The sequence below is a fragment of the Acomys russatus genome, chromosome 10 (assembly GCF_903995435.1).
Source record: "Acomys russatus chromosome 10, mAcoRus1.1, whole genome shotgun sequence".
Classification (NCBI taxonomy): Eukaryota; Metazoa; Chordata; class Mammalia; order Rodentia; family Muridae; genus Acomys; species Acomys russatus.
The window spans coordinates 897,637-908,629 of record NC_067146.1 but is presented as its reverse complement, the minus strand read 5'-3'; the positions used below and the strand labels follow the sequence as shown (position 1 = coordinate 908,629).

The window sequence follows — 10,993 nt, the reverse complement described above, 5'->3', positions numbered from 1 at the left end:
ATGTCCTTGCCCAGTGGATTCACTTGCATCCTCCTGAATCGCACACTCAGATTTCTCAGGCATGATTCTGAAGGTGTGAAGAAAGAAAGCCTAGTAAATCCAGCCTATGGAATGACATTACCACTGTGAATGTAGGGTGTATGTACCTCTAGTCCACATCTCTGCTATCACTTCTCTTGTATTGCCCCTTTATTTACATTTTCTAGACTAATGGAGGCCATCTCTCTCTCCTTCAGTTCAAAGATTACATTGTAAGTAATGACTTCCTGGAAGGTACCTTGAAGGATATACAAACCTGCTGCCATTGTAATGAGTATCCTATCACCTACTTTTGGGTCTTTTTAGTTACAAGTAAGTAGAAAGAACTACCTGCCAAAGAGGAAACACTGGGTGCATAAACAAGCCTGCAGATCTTCCAGGTGGAAGCACAGAAAGCCAAGGTGGTGGGTGGAAAAGAAGCCCATGAGAACAATTCCTGGCTTCTAAAGCTGTAGAAGACATTGAGAGAGGAAGACTAACAGCAAGAATGATTTACAAATGATTGAGGAAATCAAATCCCAGGAAGCAGTTACTTGGTCCTAGCAGGACAAATAGGAGGACCCTAGAGGGTGTGAGAGATAACTTTTGTCTTCATCTCTTCCAGCAACTCTACATTTTGCCAAAGTGGTTGACATTACTAAAGACAAAGGCATCTGCCAATGATGTGGCAGTGGCGCCCATCACAGTAGATAGGTGCTGTGCCTATCTTACTGCCCCAAGGCATTAGTGAAAGCCTCGTGTGTTTTTCTAAACGAATGTAATTTTCTCTAAGTAAAATGAGTGAAACATTGATTACAGTCTGTTAAACAAATTTCTTATAAGCTTCTCCATGTATTATTTTGTGTTGCTTCCAAAATCCATCCCCAAAGTTAGCAAGGTATCGTAATTTTTTTACATTGATCTTCCAAGAGTTCTTAGTATCCATTGACATTTTTTAAAAAGGACAGACGATCTTTAAGAAGAAAAAGAAAAAAGATGGAAGGGCTAGAGAGTTAAATCAGTATATATGGTACTTGTCTTCCAGTATAAGGACCTGAGTTTGAATCCCAAGGACCCACAAAAAGCCAGGAACTGTAGTACATATTCATGATCTTAAGGCAAAAGGGAAATGATGTAATTATATTATAATCTCAAAAATAAAAGAATTCCTTTAAAAAATCTGGAAGGCACTAGACTAGATAACATGTCAGCCAGAATTATAAATTCTGTACAGTTCTACTTTAAAGGGATCATTGAAACAGTCAAAGTCATAAAGAGAGATTATCTCTATGATTGGCACTGCAGATGTCTAGAAAAAGTAGTCTTTTAAGTCCTCTCTTTGCTGTTTCATATACATTTCTACATCAGACAATTTCCAGACACTATTTGAATCTGTTCTAGCCAAATGGCATGGGCATCAGTGAGCAGCTGGTGGCATGAGAATAGAAGAGTAGTCCCAGTCTGTGTCCAGACATGAGAAATTATGGGTGGGGTAAAAATGACCCTCCCCTCCTTAGCACCCTGCCCTTTGCTACCTGTGACAGGCCAGGAGATCTGACCCCACCCCAGTCTGGGGCACCATGGAAGAGCTGGTGTAGATGTGGGTGAGCTGACCCTGCAGCTTACCAGACATGCTGTGGCATAGGCTCTAGAAGTTGTCCCAGCATCTTTCTACATACTGTACCACAGTATGTACTATCCTGGAAAACAGAGACAAACAACCAAATGAAAAACCATTTTAACATGATCTGTAATAAGAATTATAGTTGATGAAAACAGAACAATTAGAACTAAAGAAAATAGAATATATAGTCTATATATTACATCTTTATAACATATATAGAATATATAATAAATTATATATTTACTAAATATACATGTAAATATATTTATATGAATATCAATTAAATATTTATTTATTTTATTATTTATATATAATGTATATTGGAAATTAAAATAGATAAACTGGTAAGAGGAGGGTCCTCAGGACCACAAAGAGTCCAGTTGGTCCTCAGGATCATATATATGAGGGGAGCCATGGGTAATTTCTTGATAACCACCAGAGACCATACCCCCAATCTGAGGATGGCTCCTGCAGAAATCTAGCTTCCTGCCCAGGACTCCTCCTATACCCCAAGAACTTCATCAGGCATAAGGAACTACCATCTCACACCAGAGACAATTAGATGGCCTAAGACCAGCATAAAAACACAATCAATAAAAGTCAGAGGAATGTGGCATCTCCAGAACCCAGTTATCCCACAGCAAGCAGCCCTACATCCCTTAACACAACTGAAACACATTAGCTATGCTAATGAAGTTGATAGCAGCCTTTAAAGAGGAGACTCTTATGGAAATATAGGAAAATACAATCAGATTGAGGCCTTAAAAGAGGAAATGAGTAAATTACTCAAGGAAATATAGGAAAATACAAACAGAAAAAGGAACGGAACAAATCATTTAAAGAAATGCAGGAAAATACAAAAAAAAAAAAAACAGGTGAGGGAAATCAATAAAATGATTCAAGATCGGAAGATAGAAATAGAAACAATAAAGAATGCACAAACTGAGGAAATCCTGGAGATGGAGAACTTAGGGAAGAAAACAGGAAATACAGAGGTAAGCATCACCAACAGAATACAAGAGTTGGAGGAAAGAATCATGGGTGTAGAAGATACAATTGAAGAAATTGATGCATCCATCAAAGAAAATGTTAGATCTAAAAAATTTCTGAAATGGGGACCCTCCAGGTTCTGTAGGAGCCCTGGCTTCTCCCAAACTCCATCCCTTGCAGGGTGGCATGACATCTGACCTCAGAATTTTCCCACTTAGGACTGACCCAGCCTGAGAGATGGGTTTCCTCCAGGTCTTCAACACCAACAAGGACTAGAAGCAGGATAGCTTCATTTACAGACCAGATTAATAATGTGACACCCAACAGAGAGAACGCATCAGCTCCATCTACAAAAGCTCCTGCTGGTGTTAACAGAAGTGAGTCATCCCCTCCTCAGTCAGGTGATACACAGACTTTTGTGCAGAAACTCCAACTTCAAGCACCTTCAGTGGAGTCTGTGTTTTGAAGTCCCATAAAGTAATCTTTGTTCTCGTTTTCTAATCAGTCCTTGGTCTGAATACCTTCCAGAGAGTCTGTGACCCAACTTGACCTTTGGTTTGCCTTCTGATCTGGAGAGCAAGGCTGAAGACACATCAGAGAATTCAGACAGTCTCAACAGAGAGCAATTGCGTCAGTGGTTGTGAAGATTGGGACAAAGCTTAAGTAGCTACAGAGGGAAATAATCAGAGCTCATCACAGTATGTCAGACTCTTCAGAGAGAGAAGAAAAAGCTACAAGGTATATTGAGTCAGAGTTAAGATAAATCACTTGGGAGAATTTCAGGATTAAGAGAGAAGCTGCAAATGGGCCAGGAGGCAATGAAACATCTCCAGGAGGAGTTGGAGGCATGTTTGGAGGAGAAAGATTGGTATATTCATGTTCTCAAATTTCAGGTTTCTCTCCTAAAGCAGCGATTACAAAATGGCCAGATGAGTGTTGATATACCAAAACCACTCCCTCCAGTGGAACTCCAGACAGAAATGGACAGTGACAAAGAGAAGATAGAGGATGTAGGGGAGCCAGTGGGAGGCATAACTCCCATTAAAACCCTGGAAATGCTCCAGCAAAGAGTGAAATGTCAGGAGAACCTGCTTCAGTGTTGTAGAGAAACCATCTGGTCTCCTAAGGAGCAGTGCACACTTCCAGAAGGTCAGGGAGAAGCAAGCACTGCAGGAGCCGCTGGATGAAAGGCAGCAGGAGCTCAAAAAGATGAAGGAGCTTCACACGGCTGAGAAGACTCACCATCTCTCAGTTTCGTGAAGCAAAGAACTTAACTGAACAACTTGAACAAGATGAGGGAACAGTTATAACAGAGACAAAGTGGCAGATGCATGAGACCCTGGAACTGAAAGAAGGAGTTGTTGATCAGCTTGTAGCCATATCAAACAGATAACTACCCAGGGAGAGGAATTGCGGGAGCAAAAAGCAAAGTCTGAAAGGGCTGCTTTTGAGGTACTTGAAAAAAGCCTTGAGTACAGCCCAAAAAGATGGAGAAACACGGAGAATGACAGCAGAGATGAAGAAACAGATAAAGGCTGTTGAGAGAGCAACCGAGGAGCGCCACAGGACGCTATCAGCATGGTGAAAAGGACCTCAGAAGAACAACTCGATGAACTTGAGAAGCTGCACACAGAGGAGCTGGCCAGCAAAGAGCAGGAACTGACTAGAAAACTTGAGGCCCAAGAAAGGGAGCTGCGTGAGCAAATGAAAATGGCTCTTGAAAAAGAGTCAACCAGAATATTTGAAGCTCATTCAAGAAAAAAGAGCAGCAAGAATCCTTAGCTCTAGAAGAGTTAGAGTTGCGGGGGTGGGAGGTGGGCGGGAGGGATGACAAGTTTTACAGAGAGTGAAAATACTCTCCAGGAACTTGGTCAAGAAGCAGAGGCTTACTGACCTGGAATTCTTGCATTGGAGGCCTCTTTGAAAAAAAGCTTACAAGAAAGCAGAGCTCAGTCCGAGCGTTGGGCTGTCCTGTCCATCTGGAAGCTGAACAAAGCACAGTAAAGAGCTTGCTGCACTGGCTGAGAAGCACAGGACAGAAGCCCAGGGCCTCCACCTGTGGGCGGAGAGATGCCAGAGCCTCACGCAGCAGCAGCACCTGGCTGCAGTAGAGGAGCAGAGCACAGAGAGAAGCAAGGGCAAGAAAACGATGCCTTAATAAAAGGAAAAGGAGAGTCTTTTCCAGGCCCACATACATGACATGAATAAAAAAGACCTTGGAGAAGCTGCAAGTGAAGCAGTCGGAACCAGAAGTGACAAGCTGAAAAACTGGAAGTTGATTCGGGTTGTTCTCCGAATGAAAAGGTTTCTCTTCCAGAGGAGCTAGGTGAGCTGAAAATGCTGGCAGAATAGGACAAGCTGAGGGTTTTCTGAGCTGACAGGCAAGGTGTGGGCCTCAGAGGAGGGGCTCCAGAGCTGGACGGATTCACACAAAAGCAGGAAGAAGAGCCTGGGAGACAAAAGCTTGAACTTCAAGCCGTGCTTGAGGAAAGAGCGTCTCAGCTAGATAGTCGCTGTGAGAAAAGTAAAGCTTTGTTAGAAGTCAAAACACAGGAGCTGCTCAGCAGGGACAGGACTGATGCCATTTTCTCTAGGCTGTCCTGCTGTCAGCAAGCGGCCCATGGCCATATATGGGGAGGCACTGCTCATGAAAAGTTACAAGGACAACTTAACCAGCTAACAGAGGAGCAATGTACACTAAAGAGCTCTTTTCAACAGCTTATCCATCAGTTGGAAGAAAGAGAAAATGAGATTAAGACCATGAAAGCAGATACTGAAGATCTGTCACAGCAAAGGAAGCCTTACAGAAAGAGGCAGCAGTAGGTGGTCTCTGAAAAGGAGTCATGCATCACTCAGTTGGAGAAAGAGTTATCGGGAAACATCAATGCCGTCACACTCCTGCGAGAAGAGCTTAGAGAGAACTCTGACATTGACAGTCTTCACAAACAACTAAGTGGGCTCAGTGACCTCAGCCTAAGTGACAAGGCAGCAGCCATTTTATCACTGAGCAGGCAGCACGAGGAGGAGCAGCTGGAGTTACAAGGTCAGCTGTAAGACCTGTCTGTGCGAGCTGACGCTGCTCTGAGTAAGAAGAAAGTGTCCGCTCTTGAGTAGGTGGATCATTGGTCCAACAAGTTCTCAGAAGGGAAGAGAAAAGCACAGCCCTGATTTGCACAGTACCAAAGCACAATTAAAGACCTGCAGACACAGCTTGACTTGAAAGCCAAAGAAGCCAGTGAAAAGGATGAGCAGATCCATTAACTGAAGGAAGACCTTAAAACGTAGGATAAAAGATTTGAATGTTTAAAAAGGGTGGGATGGAAGACAGGAAGAGCAAGATGGAGGAAAAACAGAGTGTGACTTAGAGACGGGGTTAAAGATTCAGGTGGCAAGGGTTGCTGAGTTAGAGGACCGTGACTCAGAGAAGAAAGGAAGTTGAGTCCCTGAAGAGTCACAGCAGCAGAAGGACACGGAGCACAATGAACCTGTTCAGAAACTTCTACGCTTGAAAGAGTTGGAAGAGGAGAAAGACAACAAGGTTGGGGAGGCTGAGGAAAACGTCCTGAGACTAGAAAACCACGCGTTCATTCTGGAAGCTGAACTTGGGATCGTGAAGAAAGAACTAGAACATGTGACTTCAGCTGTGAGGAGCAGAGTCGGGGAGTTAAAGGCTCTAGAGGACAAGCTTGAGTTAGAAAGCGCTGCAAAAGTGGAGCTGAAGAGGAGGACTGAGCAGAAGATCGCTGCCATCAAGATGCAGTTACTGTCTCAGATGGAAGAGAAAAAAACAATATGAAAAAGAGAGACAAAAACAGTTGAGTGAGCCGAGTGCAAAATTATAAGAAAGAACGAAACTCTTAAATTCCTAGAACACTCTCCACAGTCAGAAATAACAGTTGTGCCCCCAATCCATAGAAAATATGGTCTTGGTACTCCAGCCAGAAGCAGTAGATGGTGAAGGCTGCACACAGAAGGTGTATGAAGAAAAGATCTGCACACTTCAAAGGCATTTAACTGGAAAGGAGACACTACAGACTGGGGCAGGGGGAAGGTGAGACAACGGTATCTCTGTCTGAAATCTCTGTAAAGTCAGGCCACACCAGAGCCAAACAACTCCAAGATCAATGTTTGATAGGATTTCGTCAAAAAGAACTTGAAGAAAAAAAGAAGAAATATTCCATAGCTGTGTTGGGCAAGTGTGGTTTACAGTGTCCAGAAAACCCTCCAGGAAATAGAGCTGACCTGCCTGACCCAGGAGCAAAAGACAAGAGAGCTGAGGTCAGACTTAGTAAAAGAGAGAAAAGCAAATAGAGTTGAGATGGAAAAGTTGACATTAAAATGTGAAAAAAAATCTCAAGCTTCACAGCAAGAAACGGATGGTGGAAAACAATCCTGTGGAAATGTTGAAAGATAGTCCCAAGGAAAATTCCAAATTACATGTGATCCAACTAAAATTGGGGGATAACATGGACTCCCACGACAAGGACCTGGAGTCAAAGTTAACAGGAGCAGAGCAGGAAAAGCAGAGGCTAAGCAAGGAGGTGGCCAGGCTGCAGTGAGATCTTCGAGCACTGAGCAAGGAGCATCAGCAGGACCTAGACATCCTGAAGAAAGAATGTAAGCAGGAAGCAGAGGAGGAGCTCAAACAGGAGCAAGAAGCTCTTGAGTTGAAGCACACTTCGACACTGAAGCAGCTGAGGCAGGAGTTTAACATATAACTGGCACAGAAAAATCAGGAACTGGAAAAGGAATGTCAAGGAGACCACCAATAAGGCCCAGAAAGTGGGAAGCTGAGCTTCTGGAAAGCCATCAAGAAGAGACACAGCAGTTGCATAGAAAGATTGCAGAAAAAGATGATGCTCTCAAAAGGACAGCCAGAAGATACGAGGATATCCTTGATGCCTGGGAAGAAGAAATGACTGAAAAAGTAAATGACCTGTAGACTCAGCTTGAGGAGCTACAGAAGAAATACGAGCACAGGCTAGAGCAAATGGAAAGGCCAGAAGACACTGTATCAACTATAGAGCTACAGACACAGCTAGCCCAGTAGACCACTCTGATCAGCGACTCCAAGCTGAAGGAATAGGAGCTGGGAGAGCAGGTTCATAATTTAGAAGACTGACTGAAAAGACATAAAAAGACGTGTGTGTACAACAAATGGGAGGACATCTTAGAAAATGGCAATTTGTATCACACTGAGGTCTCACTCTTAAGAGAACCTACTAAGTTTGAATATTTGCAAAAGTGCTGTTTGAATATATGGGAAAATACACAAATGATGCTCCACCATACAACAAGGACATTTGCTCAACTATGTTCATAGAGGCTTTTTTTTTTTTTACAATAGCCAGAAACTGGGAAAAAAAAACCCAGATGTCCCTCAACTAAAGAATGGATAAAGAAACTGTAGTACATCTCCACAATGACATATGTTCAGATATTAAAAAAAAAACAAAGAATGTTCATAGCAGCCTTATTCATAATAGCCAGAACATGGAAACAGCCTAAGTGTCCCTCAGTAGAAGAGTGGATAAAGAAACTGTGGTACATATACACTATGGAATACTACTCAGCTATTAAAAACAAGGAATTCCCGAAATTTGTGGATAAATGGATTGAGCTAGAAATGATCATAATGAGTGAGTTAACCCAGAAGCAGAAAGAATCAAATGGTATATACTCACTTATATCTGCATACTAGCCCAAGGGGCATGTCCCACGAAAGCCTTCACTTACCAGGAAACTGGGACAGAGGGGAAGGCATCCTATTGGGACTCTAAATGAGAGACGCATGGGAGAATAGCAAAATAAAAGGATACAGATGGTCCTAGAAATCTACAAGTAGAACAATGTGATAGGCAGATTTGGGCCCAGGGGTCCCGCTCAAACTAAGGCACCAGCCAAGGACAATACAGGAGGTAAACTTTAAACCCCTTCCCAGATCTAGCCAATGGTCAGAATATTCTCCACAGTTGAGTGGAGAGTGTGATACGACTTTCTCACATACTCTGGTGCCTCACATTTGACCATGTCCCTTGGAGGGGGAGACCTGGTGGCACTCAGAGGAAGGACAGCAAGCAGCCAAGAAGAGACTTGATACCCTATGAGAATATACAGGGGGACGTAATCCCCCTCAGGAACAGTCATAGGGGAGGGGAATAATGGGAAAATGGGGGGGGGGAGGAATGGGAGGATACAAGGGATGGGATAAACATTGAGATGTAACAAGAATAAATTAATAAAAAAAAAAAAAAACAAAGACATCATGAAATGTGCAGACAAATAGATGGATCTGGAAAAGATCATCCTGAATGAAGTAGCTCAGACCCAGAAAGACACACATTGTATTTACTCACTTGTAAGTGGGTAGTAGCCATATAATACAGGATGAGCATACTACAATCCACAGACCTAAAGAAGCCAAATAACAAGGAGGACACTAGGGAGGACGCCTAATTCTACACAAAAGAGTATATAGAATAGACGCTGGAGGCAGTTGAAGAGAGAGACTACGGTGGGAGCCTACCATAGATGTCCTCTGAAAGACTTCACCCAACAGGGGAGCAGAGCAGATGTTGAGACTCAGTCATACTTTGGGCAGAGCACAGGTCGCCTTATGGAAGAATAGTGTGTGGGAGAATAGAAAGACCCAGAGAAGTCAAGGAGATCCACAAGAAGACCAAGAGAGTCAACAAATCTGGGCCTTGCAAGCCAGCAGAAACTGATGCTACCAACTAAGGACTGTGCATGGAGAGGACAAAGACCCATGCTCTGATGTAATTGATATGCAGCTCAGTCTCTGTATGAGTCTCCTATTAAGGCAAACAGGGGCTGTCTCTGTCATGGACTCTGTTGCCTGCTCTTTGATCACTTCCACTGGCGGGGTGCCTTTCTATTCCACAGAGGAAGAGGATGCACGAAGTCCAGATGAGACTTGATAGGCTGGGGCCAGTTGGTAGGGGAGGAGGGTTCCGCCTCTGTGAGGATTTAGGGGAGGGACATAGGCAGGAACAGGGAGGGAGAATAGGAATTGGAGGAGATGAGGGAGCGGGTTACAATTGGGATGTAAAGTGAATAACTTTTTAAAAAATAAATTTAAATAAAAAACAGTACAAAAATAAAAATGGTATGCCTGGTGCTTTAAAAAAAGAAGGTAAGAGCCACTTTTAAAGAGTGGCAAGGTCAGTATTGTGGTGGTCTAAATACTCAGGACGAGTAAGAGTGAGAGACAGTGCTGGGAGCCATCTGAATATTGCTTGGCTTTTCTCCAGCCCATTCTCCTCCAGGAACACAGTCATCAGATCACAGCAAAGAGCAGTGATTTGAAACCAAGGAGCCCTAGACAGTCTGTGGTCCTCACCACGAATTGTAGCATTGTGATAATTTTTGTTGCTTTTTTCAATCAGTTACAAACAAGAAACTATGACTATCTCAAACACTGCCTACACATTTCCCATGGAGCCAAGACAGAGCAAATGTGGCTAGCTATAAATGAAGGCAAGGAGCGCTGAGCTGTTTTTTTTGGTTTTGTTTTTTTTTGTTTTTTGTTTTGTTTTTTGTTGTTGTTGTTGTTTTGTTTTGTTTTTTGTTTTTAATAGGAATGAGTTGTGAACAAAGGTCCAAAGTAGGTGAAAGAAATTCTGACAGATGGTAAAGTAGGCCTCAAGACCTCAAAGCATGGGAAGCAGATGCTCTGCAGGGTTGCTCTTTGGTACTACACATGAATAAGTGGAAGGTGTTTTTGGGTGCTGTAAGAAGGACCAGATTCAGAAACTCCAGTTTATCTGGGCAAGAAAATGGAATCATATCCTTCTGAAAGCCAGTGCTCCTATATGAGGCTCAGAACTCAGGGAAGGGAAAGAAAGTTGTTCAAAAAGACTGAGATGTAATTGGGACACTAACACCAATAGCACGTGTAAAATATAGGAGCTAAAACCATCCCTCCTGAAGGGACCACATTGTCTCTTATACTGATTTACATCTTTACAGAGGAGGCAAAGCCCTGTTTCCTTTTATAATGGCCCTGGGGATACTTTTTTCTGGAATCTTGCTTTTCAACACCTGTATCAGACATTGGCCATGTACAACCCTCTCTTTAGCCTAAGGTTTCTTAGTGGGGCAGGTTATTTCCTTTCTAAAGAAAGTTATGTTTCAGGCCTACAAGTATCAGTATTGTTTTTATGTCTAGAATTATTTCCCTGAGCTATAGTTTCAAATTTGTATCTGCTTTAGACAATTCTAAAAGCCACCTTTAAAAGGGAGTTTGAATTGTCAAGGGTCCTCAGTGCATGCTTTTGTAGCTTTTCCTTAAAATCTGTAGCAGAACAGTTGAGGAAGTAAACATCTATCAATATTTGACCT

General features: G+C 42.8%; 1 pseudogene; it reads left to right on the top strand.

Moving 5' to 3' along the window:
- LOC127194816 (golgin subfamily A member 4-like) lies at nucleotides 1-10,117 on the top strand (annotated as a pseudogene).
- The last annotated feature ends 876 nt before the right edge of the window (nucleotides 10,118-10,993 follow it).